Source organism: Narcine bancroftii, chromosome 1 (genome assembly GCF_036971445.1).
Source record: "Narcine bancroftii isolate sNarBan1 chromosome 1, sNarBan1.hap1, whole genome shotgun sequence".
In the NCBI taxonomy this organism is placed as follows: Eukaryota; Metazoa; Chordata; class Chondrichthyes; order Torpediniformes; family Narcinidae; genus Narcine; species Narcine bancroftii.
Window position 1 is genome coordinate 332,193,529 of NC_091469.1, and position 21,736 is coordinate 332,215,264.

The 21,736-nt window shown below is 37.0% G+C and overlaps 1 long non-coding RNA gene across 1 annotated transcript; it reads right to left on the reverse strand.

The window, feature by feature from the left end:
* Nucleotides 1–9,142: 9,142 nt before the first annotated feature.
* Nucleotides 9,143–21,725, reverse strand: LOC138748537 (uncharacterized). Its single transcript, XR_011348116.1, has 3 exons — nt 21,501–21,725; nt 18,826–18,967; nt 9,143–9,699 (listed from the first exon to the last, which is right to left on the reverse strand). It is a non-coding gene; the product is annotated as an uncharacterized lncRNA (long non-coding RNA).
* Between the last annotated feature and the right edge of the window lie 11 nt (nt 21,726–21,736).

Sequence of the window (21,736 nt, forward strand, 5' to 3'; positions counted from 1 at the left end):
CTGAAGCCAGAGCACCTGATCCCACTGAGCCCGTGGTCATTGCCCAGCCCAAGAAGCGAGGCCACTCGGGAAAAAAGGACATTGGCATTGGTTCTGGGGGGGGGTGTGTGGCGGTTCATCACAAGGCAGGTGAACCAGCCCCGCTTGTAAGCCACGCGGCGGGGCAGCCGGCCAAAATGGCGCTGTCAGGGGGGGGGGGGTTTCCCTTCCTTCCAGCTCGGGGCTCAGAAGCCCACGCTTGGGGACCACATGACGCCCAGGTGATGTCAGCGCCCTCCAGCACGGTTCTCAGCCAGATCTGGGCTGGGAGTATAAATGCAGCCCAGCAGCCTGCAATAAACTAGTCTGCTCACTGAGCTCAACCCGTTTGGTTGTGTGTGTTATTGCAGGAGCAGTGTAGCCGCCGCTGCAGTACTCTCAAAATTTCAGCTTTGAAGGATTTCCATTTATCTTGCACATACTTGCTAAAAAACAACTTATCCCTTTCCATGCATTCTAGATCCTTTCTCTTTTCCTCACAATTGGCCTTTCTCCAATTGAGAATCTGAACCTGAGGGTCAGACCTATTCTTCGCCATAATCACCAGTAACTTGAAACTAATGGCTTTATGATTACTGGATCCAAAATGTTCCCCATACATACTTCTGTCACCTGTACCCTCTCGTTCCCTAATAGGAGATCCAGAATTGCCCTCTCTCCAGTTGGTACCTTTATATATTGATTTAGAAAACTTTCCTAAACACATTTAACAGATTCCACACCATTCAGTCTCAATCAAGTAGGAAGTTAAAATCTACAATCACAAACTTGTGTTTCCTGCAGCTGTCTGCTTGCTCTATATAGATTTGCTCCCCCAATTCTCGTTGACTATTGAGCTGTCTATAATACAACCTTATGAGTATAGTCATACATTTCTCATTCCTCAGCTCCACCCACACAGCCTCAATAGACAAGCCCTCTGGTCTGCCTTGATTGAGCACAGCTGTGATATCTTCCCTGATGAGCAATGCCACTCTTCTTTTCATTCCCCTGCACTATCGCATCTGAAACAACAGAAGCCCCGAGCACTAAACAGCCTGTCCTATCCCTCCTACAGCCAAGTTTTACTAATGGCCACAATGTTATAATTCCATGTGCCAATCCATCCTCAATACTCCTTGCATTACATTAGATGCACCTGAGAAACCACATTCAACCCGTTGAATTATTTTTTAAATTTTAATGTTAAACTCTCCAATATCAAAGTTTGTGTGTATATATATATTTTTTTGTAAGAAAAATGTTTATATATAAAACAAACATTTTTCTTGCAAAAAACAAACAAAACAACCCTCCTCCCACCCTTTTCGCAATATAGACCCACACACAGTGTAAGGGCTCACATTTTATGTTGATCATTAAAAATTCTATAAGGGGAAGTCATTTGCATTTATACTACAGCAGCATCTATTATTGTCCTTTTTATTATTGTAATTATAATTGGTCCCCTGTATGATCCAAATATGGCTGCTATATCTTGATATATTCATAGTTGTTCTTTAAGTTCTAATGTAATTATTTCCATAAGTATGCAACTATTCATCTCAGCAGTCCACCGTGGTATATGTAAAAATTGCATTACATTTCTTAGCCATCACTATGGCTATTTTAACAAATGAAATTTGGAATTTAGTTAGTTTATTGCTTATTTCAATAAAGTTGTCCAAATGATAAAGCTCCAGGTTGTCTGCGAAGGCCACACCTGTTATCCTTGTTAATATTTCAGTAAGATCTCACACGTCAACATAAAATGTAAAAACATTCCTATTTCTGTCCCACACCTAAAACACATCTTCGATATTTCAGATTTTGATTTATGCAACTTTTGTAGTGTAAGATATAATTGGTATAGGAAATTATATTGCTCTAATCTGTATCTTGCATTTATAATTGATGTCATGCTATCCAAATGCCAATCAGACCAACATCTTTCCATTATTGCAACACCTAAATCTGACTCCCATCTCTCTCTCTCAATCTCTGTTAACCTGGTTTGCACTTTCACTCTGGAGAGCATAGTACATCTAGTTATAAATTTAAGTGTATTCCCCACCCAAATTGTTCATTCCATTTCACTAATTTCAAGTAGGGCCAAACTTAGCCCCCATCTTTCTCTTAGGAATTTAGCTAGAGAAAACAAAAGAAAGTCCCATTAGCTATTCCATATTTGCTTCTTAATTGTTCAAAAGAGGTGAGATCCCTCCTCCACATAACAATCATCAATATTTCTTATTCCTTTGTCAATCCCATGAATGTAATATTTGTTACCCAGATTCATAGGCAGCAAACACATTTTTACATGATGGGGTCTTAATGATGTAGTTGTTGTTTTTCCCCCCAATACACTCATTTACTTCTTGCCATATTCTAATCCTATGTATTAATCTTGGGTTATCTGGCTTTTTGGTTATTAACTTAATATTCCACTTGTAGATAACATCCTTCGTTGATTCTTTTTATGGAATTCAGTCCCATTCGGATCCAAGAAAGGGGACTGCTTTCTTCAAAGAAGAATGATAAAAATCTTGCTTGTTCTGATAAATAGTACTTCTTAAAATCCAGAAGTCTAAATCCTCCCAGTTTATGGTCCTATGTTAGCTTTTCCATTGAAATTCTCAGCACTTTGTTATTCCATAGGAATTGCCTTATTTAATAATTTAAAGGCATTTTTAGGTATTGCAATAGGCAACGATTGAAAAAGATTCTGTAATCTTAGTATCACTTTCATTTATTCTTCCCAGAGTAATCAGTCAGTATTTCCATTTCTGTAAACCTTTCTCTATTTTTTCTAAGACGAGTGTAATTAAATTTACATAAATTCTGTATTTGATTCCATCTCTCTTCCTTTTAAATCTACTACCTTTTTGATGTCTTTCATAATCAACAATTTTCAATGGCATTATCTCTCTCTTGTCCATATTTATTTTATAACCTGATACTTTTCCATGTTTTTCTAGTATTGTTTGTAATTTTATCAATCAGACATATATAATCGCACATCATCAGCAAATAAGCTAATTTTATGTTCTTCCTGTCCAACTTTGAAGTCTTTAATATTCGGATCTCTCCTTATAATCTCTGCCAGTGGCTTGATAGCTAGGACAAAAAGTGTTGGGGGTAGAGGACACCCTGTCTATTCGATCTTCTTTCTTCTTTGGCTTGGCTTTGCGGACAAAGATTTATGGAGGGGTATGTCCACGTCAGCTGCAGGCTCGTTTGTGGCTGACAAGTCCGATGCAGGACAGGCAGACACGGTTGCAGCGGTTGCAAGGGAAAATTAGTCGGTCGGGGTTGGGTGTTGGGTTTTTCCTCCTTTGTGTTTTGACAGTGAGGTGGGCTCTGCGGTCTTCTTCAAAGGAGGTTGCTGCCCACCGAACTGTGAGGCGCCAAGATGCACAGTTTGAGGCGAGATCAGCCCACTGACAATTGTCAATGTGGCAGGCACCAAGAGCTTTCTTTAGGCAGTCCTTGTACCTCTTCTTTGGTGCACCTCTGTCTCGGTGGCCAGTGGAGAGCTCGCCATAGAACACGATCTTGGGAAGGCGATGGTCCTCCATTCTGGAGACGTGACCTACCCAGCGCAGTTTGATCTTCATCAGTGTGGATTCGATGCTGTCGGCCTCTCCCATCTCGAGTACTTCGATGTTAGAGATGAAGTCACTCCAATGAATGTTGAGGATGGAGCGGAGACAACGCTGGTGGAAGCATTCTAGGAGCCGTAGGTGATGCCGGTAAAGGACCCATGATTCGGAGCCGAACAGGAGTGTGGGTATGACAACAGCTCTGTATACGCTAATCTTTGTGAGGTTGTTCAGTTGGTTCTTTTTCCATACTCTTTTGTGTAGTCTTCCAAAGGCGCTATTTGCCTTGGCGAGTCTGTTGTCTATCTTGTTGTCGATCCTTGCATCCGATGAAATGGTGCAGCCGAGATAGGTAAACTGGTTGACTGTTTTGAGTTTTGTGTGCCCAATGGAGATGTGGGGGGGCTTGTAGTCATGGTGGGGGGCTGGCTGATGGAGGACCTCAGTTTTCTTCAGGCTGACTTCCAGGCCAAACATTTTGGCAGTTTCCGCAAAACAGGACATCAAGTGCTGAAGAGCTGGCTCTGAATGGGCAACTAAAGCGGCATCGTCTGCTCCCATCTGATTATTAGTTATAATTCTGGCTTGAGGTTTATGATAAAGAGTTCTTAACCAATTTATAAATTTTCTACCTAATCCAAATTTTTCCAATGTTTTAAATAGGAAAGAACATTCTATTTTTTAATATTTTATTTAAAATTTTTCTATACATTTAGTGATCATAATTAATGTAATAATACAGATTTCAAAAGAACTAAAGTAAAGTTATATACACGATGGTTTTCACTTGATCCCAAAACCCTCTCCCACCCAACCTCCCCCTAAAATAATGTACATACTATAACTCTATAAGTATATAAAAAAGGAAAAGAAAGAAAGAAAGAGAAAGTTTTTGGATTGCATTGAGAGGCGTTGTCTGGAACAAATCTTCAAATTCTTCATAACCACTCAGAGGAGAATCTCGTGAGTCAAAATGTATTGGAAAGATATCATTACAACTTTAATCCCGTTACTTGGGTGTATGGGGTACCAGATGTGCAAAAATATGTAATACTTATTTCTCAAATAATATTATTTTTTTCCAAAGGAATGCAACTTTGAATTTCTGCATGCCACCTTAGCATACTCAAAGATGTATCAGACTTCCAAGTAACTGCAATGCATTTCCTCACTACTGATAGGGCTAATTTAATAAATTCCAATTGATAAATTGATCATTTTAATTTAGGTCTTGTACCTTCAATATTTCCTAATAAAAATAAATCAAGATTTTGTGGAAAGATAATTCCTATAACTTCTTCTAAAAAAATCCGCAGATCTGTCTAAAAAGGCCTGACATTGCGACAAGACCAAGTTGAATGTAAAAAAAAATCCTACATGTGCACCAGATCTGAAACATTCATCAGATAAATCTGATTTCAATCTGTTCAATTTCTGTGGTGTAAGATATAGCTGACATAAAAAATTATACTGGACTAAACTATATCTTCTAGTAATAGTATTGGTCATACAATCCTTGCACAAATCTTCCCTTATCTGTAACATTTGAAGCATACAAGTTCAAAAGATTCTTTTTTTAATCAAAATTGCTACACCTTCTTAGAGTTAAATGGTTGACATTACATATCCCACATTTTTAATTACAGATGTCCTTTTTCAGTTAAATGTGTTTCTTGAAGAAAAGTTACATCAACTCCCAATTTCTTAATATATGCTAATACTCCATTTTTTTATCGTCCTGTTCAACCCATTAACATCAAAATTTACCATCAGTTTACTCATCCGGACAAAATGCAATCAATCCCCTTCCATCACTTTCTCCCACAAGTCTCTTTAAATTCCATGAATAATGCTTCATGTGTCAGCACGTAGCCCCTCCAGCCATCCAAAAAAAGATGCAAAAAATATATAATTACATAGTTATACTTGTAATAATATAAAAGAAAACCCTCCCAATGAGTGTTGTCTAAAAGTACAACACTAATTCCCTCCATTTTACTGGTCGTGACTGAGGTCACAGATACACATATAATCCCACAATAATCAGCACCCCCCCCACCCCCAGTTCTCTCACTCCCTTGGTATATTCAATATATAAGATATAATAACTTTATTAATTTAAATGCAATCAATTAATTAGTTAACTACAATTAAAATAGCTTCTCAGAAATTAAAAGAAACGAGAGAAAGAAAAAATGAATATTTCTTCAATTTCTTCCATCTCACTTATAAAAATGGAGTAAAGAAAGACTTCATTGTATCAAAGACACAGCGCCTTCTTGGGACTGAACTTCAGGAAGACTCCAAGCAAATGCTTCCGCTTCAACAGTTAACAAAGAATCTGTTCTGTTCCCCCGGAACAAAAATCTTCAGTCACAGGGTAATGAAGAACAAATTTATATCCTTTATCAAAAAGGACTTTCTTAGCTGAATTAAATTCAACACATCTTCACTCAAATCAGGATAGAAAAAAAATCTATTCCCTTCCCATATCAATGGGTCTTGTCATTCCTTTACTCCTTTCACAGCAAGGTAATGCAAAAATGTTATTAATATAGAATGCGACCTTGATTAAGGAGACGTTTTGGTCTCAGATCTCTATGGCTCTTTTAATTTCAATTATATTTTCAAAATTTTGCTCTCTCAAAGCCTTTGGAATCTAATCTTGAAAGAAACAAATCACATCTGGACCTTCTTTTCCTTCTGAAAGGCCTACTATTTTAATATTATTTATTTTGCTATAATTGTCCAATACATCCAGTTTGTCTAAAATTGTTTGATTTACTGTAATTAAACCAGTGCTGTATTCCCCACAGTAGTCACCCTGTCTTCAACATGTTGCAGATCATCCTGTACTCTTGTAATTTTCTTATCCATTTTCTCCAACTTCATTTTATTCACTGCATCTAGGACTTTATTTGTTTCTTCTTTCATTTCAGCTTTTAAATCCTTCAATCCTTCTATCATTTTGCCTTTCATTACTTTAAACTGATGCATTATCATTGTGGATAACTCTTCTACTTTAATCTGTGGATTAATATTAATCTCTTCAGTTACCTCCTCTTGTACATTTTCTTCTTCTTCTTCTTCTTCTTCTTCTTCATTTTCAGCCAACGATCCACCTCTGGAGCCTGATTCTTCTTCCTCAAGTGCTGAGGTCAAGGTTCTTCTTTTCTCCCAGTAATGCTTTGGGTATGGTTCGACTGTACATACGTAATTCAACCCTAGAACCCTCTTCGATGCCATCTCTCTGTTGTAGCAGTTGGGAGATGGCAGCAGAGGTCCCCTGCAGAGATTCAGGAGATCAGGAGGCAGCGCAGACTCCAGCTCTGTGCTTCACCATCGAGGTAGACCTCACTTCTTTTTACTTCTCGTCTTCCCGCCGGGCTCCAGACGTAGTTGTTTTTTTATTTTGTCAGACCATTGTAGAAATAAAGAAGAGGATTTAAAAATGTTTTAAAAATATTATTGAAGTTGAAACAGTACTTATTCAATACTTCTTTTAAAATATTTCACCAAGAGTCAGGAGCCTCTGTGTTTTTTTTTAAGTTTTTTAATTTTTTCACACTATGAACCATATGACCAAAATACACATAAGCATTTCCCTCTTGAATATACAGTGTCATTTTCTCCCCTCTTTCCCCCCTCCCTTCCCTCCCTCCTTCCCACCCCCCTCCCCACCCACTGGAGCCTCTGTGTTGATCCTACAGCATCACATGATGTCCCCCAATTAGAACATTCTAATTGGTCAAATGCTTTTTCTGCATCTAGGAAGATAATTATACTTGGATTCAACTTTTATTTTGTCATATGTACCATATTAAATAATCTACCTCAACTATTTGAAGAGTGTCTTCCCTTGACAAATCCCACCTGGTCTGTATACATTAATTTTGGTAGCTATTGTCCCAATCTATTCACTCTGTCTTTGCCAATATTTTATAAGCAATATTGAGGAGCGATAAAGATCTATATGATGAAGTTTTCTTCAGTAGCACTGTAATTATAGCAGTTGAGAAAATCCAGAAGCCCGGTCAAATACATAAGAGGCATCAATAAATCTTTAAATTGTCTATTGAACTCAGGGGGAAACCCATTCTCCTCCAGAGATTTGTTAACTTGTAAAGTACCCAAAGCTTCCTTGATTTCTTCTCTTGTGAAAGGGGCATCTAAATTACCTCATTCTCTATCTTCTAATTTTAGAAGTTCAACATTTGTTAAAAATTATTCCATTATACAGGCTGCTAACTGTGGCGACTGCGAAGACCCCACAGGGTTACAAGTTCACCTGATCTCTTCCCTCTTCCTTCTTTCAGTCCGATAATTCGAACATTATTTCATTTACTAAAATTCTCCAGGTGGTGATCTTGTCCAAAGACTTTATCTGTCCAATTCCCATTTCTTTGGATCTTTTTCCAAAGCTTTAAGCTTATCTTGTGTTTTTACCAAGTCTACTTCTGCCTGGTTTCATTCCTTCAATTAAGTCTTCAACAATTTCTTTAATTTCAGTCATCCTTTCAGTCATGTCTCTCATTACATTTTCAACACCTACAAATCCATTGCTCAAATTTTCCATGTTCTCCAGGATAATATTTAGTTCTTGTCCCAACTCCACAGGTCAGCCAAGGTCCACTGGTCCCAAGGCCACTCTTAGGCCACTCCTTTCGAACTTTCACTCTATGTTCTTGGATGAATAGAAACTTCCTCAATTTTTTGTTCTCAACTGCCTTGGTTTCTTAGTTCTTATTTTGTCAATTTTTTAGTGAAAAAATTCTTAATTTAAACATTTTAACTGTCTTTTTGATCCTCTTCATGGAGCTCAATCAAAACTCGTCTATCTAAGTCCTTCGCATGGCCATGCCCCTCAAAACATTGACTTCTAATGTTACATGCAATTTTCACATAATCTTTTCCCTCCTCCATTCCCCTATCTTCTCTGGCACTGTGGTTCCAATCCCCCTGCAAATCTAGTTTAAATCCCCCCCCCCCCCCCCCCCCGAGCAGCACTAGGAAACCTTCCCCTCCAGTTTAGATGCAAACCATCCCTGGAAGAGAGCCCAATGATTGAGAAATGTGAAGCCTTCCCTCCGGCCCTATGTCTTTAGCCACATGTTAAGCTGCATTATCCTCCCACTTGTAACCTCACTAGCATGTGGGATGGGTAGTAATCCTGAAATTACAACCTTGGAGATGCTGACATTCAATTTTGCCCCTAACTCCCTGAATTCTTTTTGCAGGACCTCATCACCCTTCCTACCTATGCCATGGGTCCCTCCATGGACCACGACAACTGGCTGCTCACCCTCCCTTCTCTGAATGCTCTGAACTCGATCCAAGATATGTCAGACCCTGGCACCAGTGAGGTAACATGCCATCTGGATTCTTTTTTCTGAATATTTTATTTTTGATTTTTTTCAAAAACATACATAATAAAATTTTCAGTATCACAATATATTAAACTTTTTTGTACAAACAACAACAAACAAAAACAAAACAGTCCCTCCCTCCCTCCCCCCCTTCCATACATACGAATCTGCACACTATTAGAGCTTAGGTCTTTTAAATATATAGAATAAAATTGGGGAAACCACCTTTAAATATATATAATGGTTGCATTTATAGTCCTTTTTATTTTTTTATTACTGTATTTGGGCCCCTATTTGGTCAACGTATGGTTGCCAGATCTTTACAAAAGTGACACATTTATTCTTTAAATTATATGTGATTTTTTTTCCCTTCGGTATACAGCTATTCATTTCCGCAGTCCATTGAGCTATATATAGAGGGGAGTCAGACTTCCAAGTGATAACAATACATTTTTTGCTACAACCAATGCTATTTTTATAAATGAAATTTGATATTTATTCAATTTGTTGCTTTTTTCCATAAAATTACCTAGTAGATGTAGCTCCGGGTCTCCCGTGAAGGCCAATCCTGTTATCCTGATTAAATTTTCTGTGATATCTTGTCAAAATGGCCTCACCTTCATGCATGACCAGGTAGCATGTAGAAAAGTTCCTGTCTCAGTCCCACGTCCGAAACACATTTCTGATATTTCTGCTTTTGATCTATGTAATTTCTGTGGAGTAAGGTATAAATGGCGTAAAATATATTCTGAACCAGTCCATATCTTGCATTTATTATTGACGTCAGGCTGTCCTTACACTAATCTGACCAGCTTCTTTCTGAAATCACCACACCCAAGTCCGACTCCCATCTTTCCCTTGATCTCTGTAATTCTGTTTTTTTTAAACTTTATTTAAAGATTTTATCACATGAATAAAACAAAAAATTACATTTAAAGAAAAATAAAAATAAAGTAATTATTACAACACAGCATTAATGACCTAACTTAAGTCAGTCTAACCCCCCCCCCCCATATATACGGCCACTAAAAGAAATCAATATATATAAAAAAAAACCCACCCTTCCCCCCAAAATAAAGAGTGAAGAATTAATAAAGTTAGTAATATTATATATAAAAAAACACTCACAAACAAAAAAAATAAGTAAAAATATTAATAAAATAAAGTTATCAAATCTAAAATATTACACATAAAAAACATGTTTAAATCAAACTTAATTGCATGTACTTAACAAATGGAGTCCACTTCAGCTTATAAAAAGACATCTTATCTTGAATTGAAAAAGATATCTTTTCCATAATTAAACAAGACTTCATCTCTAAATACCACCTATCAAAGGTTAGTATATTTCTATCTTTCCAAGTAAGCGCTATACATTTCTTAGCCACCGCTAAGGCTAATCAGATAAAAGAAATCTGATAATCATTTAAGCCTAAGTCAATTAATGATTGCATATTCCCTAATAAAAATATATCAGGATCTAATACAACATAGATATTATATAAACTATTAAATATAGATTGAATACCTTTCCAAAACTGTTGCAATCGATTACAAAACCAAACTGTATGTGAAAAAGTATTGGCTGTCTTTTTCTTTTTTCTTTCTTTTTTCTTTCTCTTTGGCTTGGCTTCGCGGACGAAGATTTATGGAGGGGGCAAAAAGTCCACGTCAGCTGCAGGCTCGTTTGTGGCTGACAAGTCCGATGCGGGACAGGCAGACACGATTGCAGCGGTTGCAAGGGAAAATTGGTTGGTTGGGGTTGGGTGTTGGGTTTTTCCTCCTTTGCCTTTTGTCAGTGAGGTGGGCTCTGTGGTCTTCTTCAAAGGAGGTTGCTGCCCGCCAAACTGTGAGGCGCCAAGATGCACGGTTTGAGGCGTTATCAGCCCACTGGCGGTGGTCAATGTGGCAGGCACCAAGAGATTTCTTTAGGCAGTCCTTGTACCTTTTCTTTGGTGCACCTCTGTCACGGTGGCCAGTGGAGAGCTCGCCATATAACACGATCTTGGGAAGGCGATGGTCCTCCATTCTGGAGACGTGACCCACCCAGCGCAGCTGGATCTTCAGCAGCGTGGACTCGATGCTGTCGACCTCTGCCATCTCGAGTACTTTGACGTTAGGGATGAAAGCGCTCCAATGGATGTTGAGGATGGAGCGGAGACAACGCTGGTGGAAGCGTTCTAGGAGCCGTAGGTGGTGCCGGTAGAGGACCCATGATTCGGAGCCGAACAGGAGTGTGGGTATGACAACGGCTCTGATTACGCTTATCTTTGTGAGGTTTTTCAGTTGGTTGTTTTTCCAGACTCTTTTGTGTAGTCTTCCAAAGGCGCTATTTGCCTTGGCGAGTCTGTTGTCTATCTCATTGTCGATCCTTGCATCAGATGAAATGGTGCAGCCGAGATAGGTAAACTGGTTGACCGTTTTGAGTTTTGTGTGCCCGATGGAGATGTGGGGGGGCTGGTAGTCATGGTGGGGAGCTGGCTGATGGAGGACCTCAGTTTTCTTCAGGCTGACTTCCAGGCCAAACATTTTGGCAGTTTCCGCAAAGCAGGACGTCAAGCGCTGAAGAGCTGGCTCTTCATTGGCTGTCTGATCACAACGAAAACAACAATCTACCTTACTAAGACCAAACTTTTTTAATTTCTCTGGTGTTAAATATAATTGATGTATAAAATTATAATTAATCATCGCTAATCTAGCATTAATCAATTTCTGAATACTATTCTGACAAATTTCCATCTAGGCTTCTTCAGCTATTATAGAACCTAAATCTTTTTCCCATTTCAACTAATCTTTATCCCAATCTGTCTTGTTTTCATTTTCTTGCAAAATACAATACAAATCAGATATATACCCCTTTTTTGGTATGGAAAGTACATATTTCTCAAAACTAGTTTCAGGCAATAAAATCATATGTCGGCCACATACCAGTTTTACAAATGATCTTAACTGATAGTATACAAATACAGAATTTCCACTAATACCAAATTTCCTTTGTAATTCCTCAAAAGAACAAAAACATCCTTCAAAAAAACAATCTGATAAATTTTTTATTCCTTTCCTTTCCCATTGTTTCAAAGTAATATTGGAGACTGTAAAAGGAACAAGTTGATTATTATATAATGGCAATCGCCCAGACCATTTATTTTTGAGCCCCAATTTATTAAATTTACTTGTCCATAAATTCAATAAATGTTTCAATATTGGTACGTCATAAGTTCATAATAAATTTTTATTCCATCGAAACAAAAACTCATGAGGAAATTTTTCTAAAATAACCACCATTTCTACCTTTGCCCAACTGGGCGGATCATCCATATTCATTAATGCACTAAGAAATTTAAATTGAGCTGCCTCAAAATAATGTTGAAAATTCGGTAGTCTCAAACCTCCAAATTGAAAATCCCACATCAACTTTCTCATTGCTACCCTCAGAAATTTTCCCTTCCATAAGAAGTCTCTAACTACTTTATATAAATCCTTAAAAAAAACTTAAAAAAAAAAAATAAGGAATTGACTGAAACAAATACTGTATCCGAGGAAAAATATTCATTTTTATAGTGTTAATCCTCCCCAATAAACCTAAAGGTAAATCCTTCCACCTAATCAAATCTAACTTAATCTTTTTTATTAAAGGAAGATAATTAATTGAATATAAATCTTGATATTCTGTATTAACATTAATTCCTAAATATTTAATTTGTTTAGTCCACTTCAAATTTATAATATTTTTATATATTGAATAATCATCTTTACAAATTGACAAAATTTCACTTTTAGCCCAGTTTACCTTATAACCAGATAATTGACCATAATTTTCTAAAGATTCTTGAATTGCTGGTAAAGAGATATCAGGATCCACCAAATATAATAAAACATTATCAGCAAATAAATTAATCTTATATTCCTCATTCAAAACTCTCATACCCTTTACATTTTCATTTTGACGTATTAATTGTGCCAAAGGTTCAATAACTATGGCAAATAAAGCAGGTGACAATGGACATCCTTGCCTAGTTGACCTTGTTAAATGAAAAGATTCTGATATCTGCCCATTGGTAGCAACTCTAGCCTTCGGACTATTATATAAAGCCTTTATCAATCCAATAAACGAGGAACCAAAACAAAATTTCTCAAGTACTTTAAATAAAAACTTCCATTCCACTCTATCAAAAGCCTTTTCTGCATCCAACGAAACCACTATTGGATAATTCATTTGAGATTTAGATTTGTTTATCAAAGTTATTAAATGCAAAATATTATCAGACGCATATCTATTTTTTATAAATCCTGTTTGGTCTTTATGTATTATTTTAGGTAAATATTGAGCTAATCTATTAGCCATAACTTTAGCTACAATTTTATAATCCACATTTAACAACGATATTGGTCGATAAGAAGAAACCATTAAAGGATCTTTATCTTTTTTTGGTATAACTGTAATTATAGCATTAGAACAAGATTCAGGTAATTGAAAAGTTTTATAAATTTGCTGTATTACATCCTTGTAAATAGAAGATATATCAACATAAAAAGTTTTATAAAACTCTATAGAAAACCCATCTTCACCAGGTGCCTTTCCATTTGGCATATCTCTTATTGCCATTTCAATTTCATTTTCTGTAAAAGATTTATCCAACTCTTGTCTATCTTCTTGATTCAGTCGTGGCAATTTAATATTTTTCAAAAAAGAATCTATTGCATCTTCAGTTACATCTTTACATTCTGAAGTATATAATTTTTTATAAAAATTACAAAGTTCCTCATTAATTTCTTTTTGTCTAAAAGTAATGCCCGATTTCTTTCTAATTGCTGGTATAATTCTAGATAATTGTTCTTTTTTCAACTGCCATGAAAGGACTTTATGAGCTTTATCACCCCATTCATAAAACTTATGTTTAGTTCGATTCATTAAACATTCAAACCGATATGTTTGTAATTCATTGTACTTAAATTTTAAATTAGTTAACTGATTATTTTGCATTTCGGTAGTATTTTTTTGAAATTCTTTTTCAGTAACAGTATCTTTTTCTCTAAATCTTCAATCTCTCTGATTCTCTCTTTCTTTACTTTAGAAGCATAACTAATAATTTGACCTCATAGAAAAGCTTTCATTGCATCTCATAAAACAGAATTAATATTAGTACTAATAAAAACCTCAATTTGTTTTTTAAATAAATAATAAATTCTGGTTTTTGTAATAGCATAGTATTAAATCTCCATCTTGGGGTTCTCTGAACATCTTGCGAACTCTGATATTCTAATAATAGTAATGAATGATCTGAAACCAACCTTGCCTTATAATCCACAGATATAACCCTATGTTGCAAATGCGTTGAAATTAAAAAATAATAATTTCTTGAAAAAGAATTATGGCGTGAAGAATAAAAAGAAAAATCTTTCTCTGTAGGATTAAATCTTCGCCAAATATCAACTAAATTCAAATCTGTCATCATGTTAGTCACTTACACTGCCATTTTAGATTTCTTAATTGCTCTTGGATACTTGTCCAATAAAGGCTCCAATACCACATTTAAACCTCCTCCAATCATCACATTAGAATTTGCTTGTCCAAGTAGTAAAAACATATCCACAACAAAAGCTGTATCCTCAACATTTGGAGCATAAACATCAAGCAAAGTCCAAGCCTCGTTAAAGATTGTTCAATTCAGTTTTAATAATCTTCCACCATTTTTCTCTTCATTCTGTAACTGAAATGGTAGATTCTTGTGCACCAAAATTGCCACTCCTTTTGCCTTTGAATTAAATGAAGAATAAAAAAACTTGTCCAACCCATTCACATTTAAGTTTCAAATGTTCCTTATCCGTTAAATGAGTTTCCTGCAAAAGAGCCACATCAACTTTTAATTTTTTTAAGTAAGCAAGTACTTTCTTACACTTAATAGGATTATTTAAACCCTGGACATTAAGAGAAGCGAACTTTAATTTCGACATTTCTTACAACACAACAAGAGAAAAAAAACAAAAAAAAAGAAAAGAAAAAAAAAACCCTCCCCTTATCCCCTCTTAAAACTACAACAAAAAAAAGGAATTTTTTTTTAAAAAAAGAAACTTCACTCCTTAATCCAAAAATTAATAAAAAAAACAGGTAGGAGGTTACGACTACCTCCTCCTGTCTGAACCGCACAATGCGGTAACTCCCACAAAATATTGGTTGTGAGATAACTCACACGTAGCTGATGACTTCTGGAAAATAATGCCCACCCAGTTCCCTCTCCTAACTCCCATTTCACATAAAACTATCATCATTATCTAAATCTTCTCGAAAAAAAATTTTTTTTTAAATCAGCTTTGCCACTCCGACCACCATTGCTTCCATTTCTTCTTGAAATTCGATTCCCATCTTGCGTCTCCACTCTCTTCAGAGACCGTGGAGGACTACGTTGTTCCTGGAATTGCGTAATTGGTAACAGTTGAGCAAAGTCCATAGCTTCTTTAGGGTTATCAAAAAATTTTGGTTGATATCCATCCTGAAAAATCTTCAATACTGTAGGGTATCTAAATGTTGCTTTATATCCTTTTTTCCATAGCACTTCTTTCACAGGATTAAATTCACGTCGTTGAGACATAATTTCTCGACTCAAATCCGGATAAAAAAAAACACGATTGTTCTGGACCATCAAAGATCTGCTTTGTTGAGCATTTCTAATAGCCACACGCAAAATTGTCTCTCTATCATAATAGTTTAGACAATGGACCAGAACAGGTCTTGGATTCTGTCTTGGAAAAGGCTTTCTTCTCAAAGCTTGGTGAGCACGTTCCAGTATTAAACCATCCGGGAACTTATCTTGTCCTAAAACTTGAGGGATCCAATCAGTAAAGAATTTTCTTGGATCTGGTCCTTCTATATCTTCTGGCAAACCAATAATTTTTACGTTGTTCCGTCTAGACTGATTCTCCAAATAATCAACCTTTTTCGCTAAATTTTTATTCTGAATTTGTAAAGTTTCAATTGTTTTATTTACATCTTGTATTTGATCTTGTACCTCAACTATACCTTGGTCACAAACATCAAGTCTTTCATTTGTTTCAAGCTTAAAAGCTCCATAATCAACCATCTGTTGAGTATTAATGTCCACCAAGGTATTAAGCTTAGTGTTAACTAGAACCAAAGATTTACCTAACTCTTTGATTGAAGAAGATAACTTAAATTCAAGATTCTTAATAAACATATCAACTGGAATAGATTCAGGCAGAATAGGATCCTGCTGTTTCTGAATAACCAGAGGGTCTTCTAATCCTTCCCTTAGTTTAACTGCTTTTCTTGCAGTCTGACTCCGCGTAGAAACCCCTGCCACAACCTCCTCAGCAATATCAGAAGACTGGTATTCAGGGTTATCCTTATCCCATATTACATCAAGAGCCTTCATTACATCGGGATCAGTTGAAGTCTTCATAACTGGTGGTGCATTTCGCAGCGCCACCGCTACATCAATCGGTGGACGTCTCTTTAAAGTCGGGTCTTCAGCTGGCGGCGTCCCAGCTGTTCCAACTGTCAAAAGTTCAGTGACAGCGCTCATAGCGGGCGTTGATTGAACTACACACGCCTGGCTAGCCCTTTGTTCCAAAGGCTGCCGGGCGCCATCTTCAAAGAGCCATACCGGTACAGAACAGAGCTCTGTTGCCGAATCCTGCACTTCTCCTCTTGATCTCTGTAATTCTGGTTTTACACTTCTGCTCTGGAGAGCACAGTACATTTTTGTTATAAATTTGGGTTTATTTCCCCATCCAGACCATTCGTTCAGTTTCACTAATTTCAGGTGGGGTCATCGTTGGTCCACCTCTTTCTCTTAACAGCGATCTAAGCTGGAGAAAACAGAAGGAGGTCCCATTGGCCACTCCGTATTTATATTTTAGTTGTTTCAAGGACATAAGAGTTCCTTCCATTTACCAGTCTTCAATATATCTGATACCTTTGTCATACCACAAATTTATTCTATTGCCTATGTTCATAGGCAATAACACATTTTTACACAGTGGTGCTTTTATTGATATTCTTATTTCCTACATTCATTAATTTCTTGCCATATTCTGATCATATGTATTAGTATTAGTATGGGATTATCTGTGTTTTTTTTTCTAGTGATTTGACACTCCATTTATAGATAAAATCCTTTGCTTCCCCCTCCTCCATTGAGTGCAGTTCCACCTATGCCATCTGGATTCTTGATCTCTTCCACAGAACCTCTTACCTCTTCCCCTAACTTTGGAATCCCACATCACTGCAGCTCGCCACTTCTCCTCCATCCCTTCTTAGACATTTGTGCCAGAGAACAGATAACCATGGCTTGTCCTCAAGCTCCTTAAAGTGTGTGATGTTGAGGCACAATAGTAGAGATGAATTAAAGGATGTGAGGGAGAAAGGTATCGATTTATTTTACCATAGAACTGCCGAAAGAAGAGAGGAAGATTGAGTAGGGAATAATGGCCTGTTCTTAATTGTGTTGCAGTTCCAGCTGCATCCAGCATGCTCTCAACATTGTGAATATTTGGGGGAAATGGCAGGCCATAAACATCTACACAGCTGGTCTCCAAGGTGAGAAGCATCTGGCATGTAACAATGACGGTAAGTTGATAAGTCAGATCCATGGGTTCAGGCTAAAGCCTGCTTCTTATTATGTGGATGAGGCAGGACGGGTAAACTAAATTGCATCAATTTAAATGCAGGTAAAGCTTATTTTATGGATTTATTGTCATACACATTCTACAATGTACATATGTAGTGACATGTCTTAATTGCTGCAGCTGAACAGGTTTTTTTGTTGAAAAAGCAATTAAAAATAATACACTTAATGAATTAAAGAGACCAAAAGAAACTGGTGAATACTCAGTCATTAGAAAATAAAATTGATGACTTCAAGGCAAGGCTGCTTTATCAGAAACAGGTAAGACAAATCTCATTTGTTTGTTACACCAAGACCTTGTTTACCGAGAACACTTTGGACACCACTATCTGACCAGAGAGTTTCACCATTCACAGACTAGATCTGAACTCAGATTCTGCCACAGATGGCTTTTTAGTTAAAACAAGTAGGAACACGGTCGTTGGAATCATGTCGACCTCCTGCCTCACTGCCTTAGGCGATGTTAGAATCTAAAGAGAGGCTCCAGAGATCATGACAGCCAAGGGTGGTCACAGGAGGGTGAAGAATGGTTACAGGACTGCTTTGAGTCAGTGGAAGGCAGTGTTCAAGAACTCAGTCGAGGATCTGGATTATCACACCAAGGCTGTTACAGGCTTTATCAAAACAGTTGAGTGTGTTCCCACCAAATTGTTCATGGTTTTCCCCAATCAGAAGTCCTGGATGAACAATAAAATCCAGAACCTGCTGAGAGCCAGATCACAGTCATTTAAGTCCGGAGATCCAGATCACTACACAAGGAGCAGGTATGATCTACTAAAAGTAGAGGTTCTAGACAAAAATGGAAACAATGAATGATACCCAACAGCTATGACAGGGGATAAATGACGTAAGCTACTACAAAACCAAATCCGGTGCAGTAGGAAACAGCAAAGCTTTACTCCCAGATGAACTCAATGTCTTCTACTCCCAGTATAACCACCTGAACAAGGAAGACCCACTGAACATCCCCATGTCCCCTAATGATCTTCTACTGAGAGTCTCCAAGGATGATGCATGGGCTGCCTTCAGGAAAGTGAATGTGAGGAAAACATCCGGATGGACTGAGTACCCAGCTGAGTACTTGCCAATATATTCACGGATATCTTCAACATCTAACTTTGGCAGGATGTGGTACCTACCTGTTTTCAATAGGCTTCAATTGTACTGGTACCAAAGAAGAGTTTGGTAACATACCTAAATGATCCACAGTGATGAAGTGTTTTGAGAGGCTGGTGTTGAAGCACATCAACTCCTGTTTGAGTGGTGACATGGATCCGTTCCAAATTGTCTCGCCCCAGATGCCATCTCATCGGCTCAACAGAAAGCCCTGGAACACCTGGACAGCAAAGATGCATACATTAGGATGCCTTTACTGACTACAGTTCAGCATTCAACACCATCTTCCCCTCAAAACTGATCAGTAAACTCCCAAGACCTGGGCCTCAATATCCACTGTGTAATTGGATCCTGGATTTCTTCACCTTCACATCCCAATCAGTGTGAATTAGTAAGAACATCTCCTCCACAATCTCCATCAGTACTCGAGTACTAGAGGGCTGTGCTCTACTCATTTTACCTATGACTGTGGGTTGGTACAACAATAACACCATCTATAAATTCAATGATACCCCTGTAGTAGGTTGTATAAAAGGGGTGATGAGTCAGCCTACAGGAGAAAGATTGAAAACTTGGCCATGTACCATCAACAATCTCGAACTCAAAGTCACCAAAATCAAGGGTCTGATCATATCACTGGAAAAATTAACGTGGAAATATGAACAAGGAGGACTACAACTTCCTAAGTTTAAGAATTATTGTAGACCAGCACAATTAAGGTTTTTAGTTTCCATGTTTGCTAAAATTAAACTATCATGGGTAGATATTGAATAGATACAAGTTAGACCAGATGACTTTATTTATACATGGGAACCTAAATCTAGTGTAATAGATAAGGAAGCTCCAATATTAAAACATTTGTTGAATATTTGGAATAAAGTTAAATTAGAAGCTGATGGAAATATTCTTTTGCTAAAAACACCATTAATTAATCTTTATGGATTTTTTTCAAAAGATAATCCTTTTTTAAAATATATGGCATTAGAAGTGAGTTTCTAAATTGGGGGATTGTTATGATAATAATAGATTGATGTCTTTTGATCAATTAATGATTAAATATGATATACCTCGTAATACATTATTTTTTATTTTCAATTGAGGGCTTATTTAAGAGAGAAACTAGGATCAGAAATGATTTTTAAAAAGATCTTTCAAATTTGGAACAAATTATGGTTGATGGAATGACTAAATAGTTTATTTCAACAAGAACAGATGCCTAAAGTAGGTTTGTTCAAATCAAAAGAAAGATGCGAATGAGATTTAGATACAATTATAGATCAACAAGATTGACAAAATTTGGGTAAGAAAGTTATGACAACTACTATAAATGAAAGATATTGATTACTTCATTATAATTTTCATTATATTACTCCTCAGAAATTGAGTTGATGGAGATTGAATATATCGGATCAATGTTTTAGATGTGGAACAGAAAATGGAACTTTTTTTCATTCTATGTGGTCTTGTTTAAAGGTTAACTCTTTATGGGTTTCTATTAGTAAATTTTTGCAATGGATAACAGGGGTGAATTTTCATTTAAACCTGAATTACTTATGTTAGGAAATTTTGGAAGTGCCACTCCTAAATTGTTGCTGTCAGATTCTCAATTAAAATTTGTTAAGTTGGTTTTAGTAATAGTAAGGAAATATGTTACTGTAACATCTGATGTTTCATTAACATTAGATGGATGGCATGCTGAGATTCAAAGTGGTATTCCATTAGAAAAAAATACATATAATTTAAGGGATAAATATTCCTTATTTTTTGAAAATTTGGGGTCCATATGCTAGTATAATAAAATTAAAATTATAAAATGTTTCTTTATTTTTTCTTATCAGTGAAGTTTTAACTGAAGGTATAACAATTTTATGATGTCTTTGAGGTCTCTAAGTGTCAACTGATGCAATCCGAATTAATCAATTGTAGTTGTTTTATAATGAAATATTATGTATTTCAGTTTTGGGATTAGATTAGTTTTAGGGGGGAGAGTGGGTTATAGGGTTTTTTTATTTGTAGTAGTTTTTTTGAGTTTTTGTCTTATATATAGTTTCAACATTCTATTATTTTGGTATATTATTGTCAATTATTTGGTCATATATGGTGATTAACTAAAATATTAAATAAAAAGGTCCGATCATGGACTTTAGGAAGGAAAATCAGAGGTATGCAATCTAGTGATCATTGGGTAATCAGAGGTGGAGAGGGTAAGCAAATTTAAATTCCTGGTATTCATAATCTCGGAAGATCTTTCCTGGACCCATGTCATTATGAAAAAAAGCACACCAGGACTACTTCCTCAGGAGTTTGCGGAGGTTTGGTACGACATCAAAAATCTTGGCAAACTTCAGCAGATGACCGGCTTCATCACAGTCTGCCATGAGGGCACAAATACCCCTGAGTAAAAAGCCCAGTACATCACAGGCAAAACTCTCCCCACTGTTGGAATCTGATGGCGGTGGGGAAGAAGCTGTCCTTGTGCTGCTGAATGCTCGTCTTCAGGCTTCTGTACTATTTTTCCTGATGGGAGAAAAGGGAAGAGGGCATGGCCTGGGCAATGGGGATCCTGGAGGATCGAGGCTGCTTTCTAAGATATCCTCGATGGAGTGAAGTCTGGTGCCTGTGATATCACAGGCTGAGTAAAACACTACAGCTTTTTTCTTGTGTGAGTGCTACCAATCAGAATGCTCTTCACAGTACACCCGCAAAAGTCTTCCAGTGTTCGGTGACACACCGAATCTCTTGGAATTCCTCACCAAGTACAGCCGCTGGCGAGACTTCGTGATTTCTTCGACATGGGAGCCCCAGGACAGATCCACAGAGATGTGGACGTTCAGCAATTAGCAGTTCCTGACTCGCTCCTCGATGAGGACTGGATCCTATTCTCCCGACTTCTTATAATCGCCGTATTCCTTGCTTTCCGAGCATCGCCCGCAGACTTTCGTGTGCTAACTTTGAGTGACAGCACTCATCAGCCCGGTCGCGGTTACCG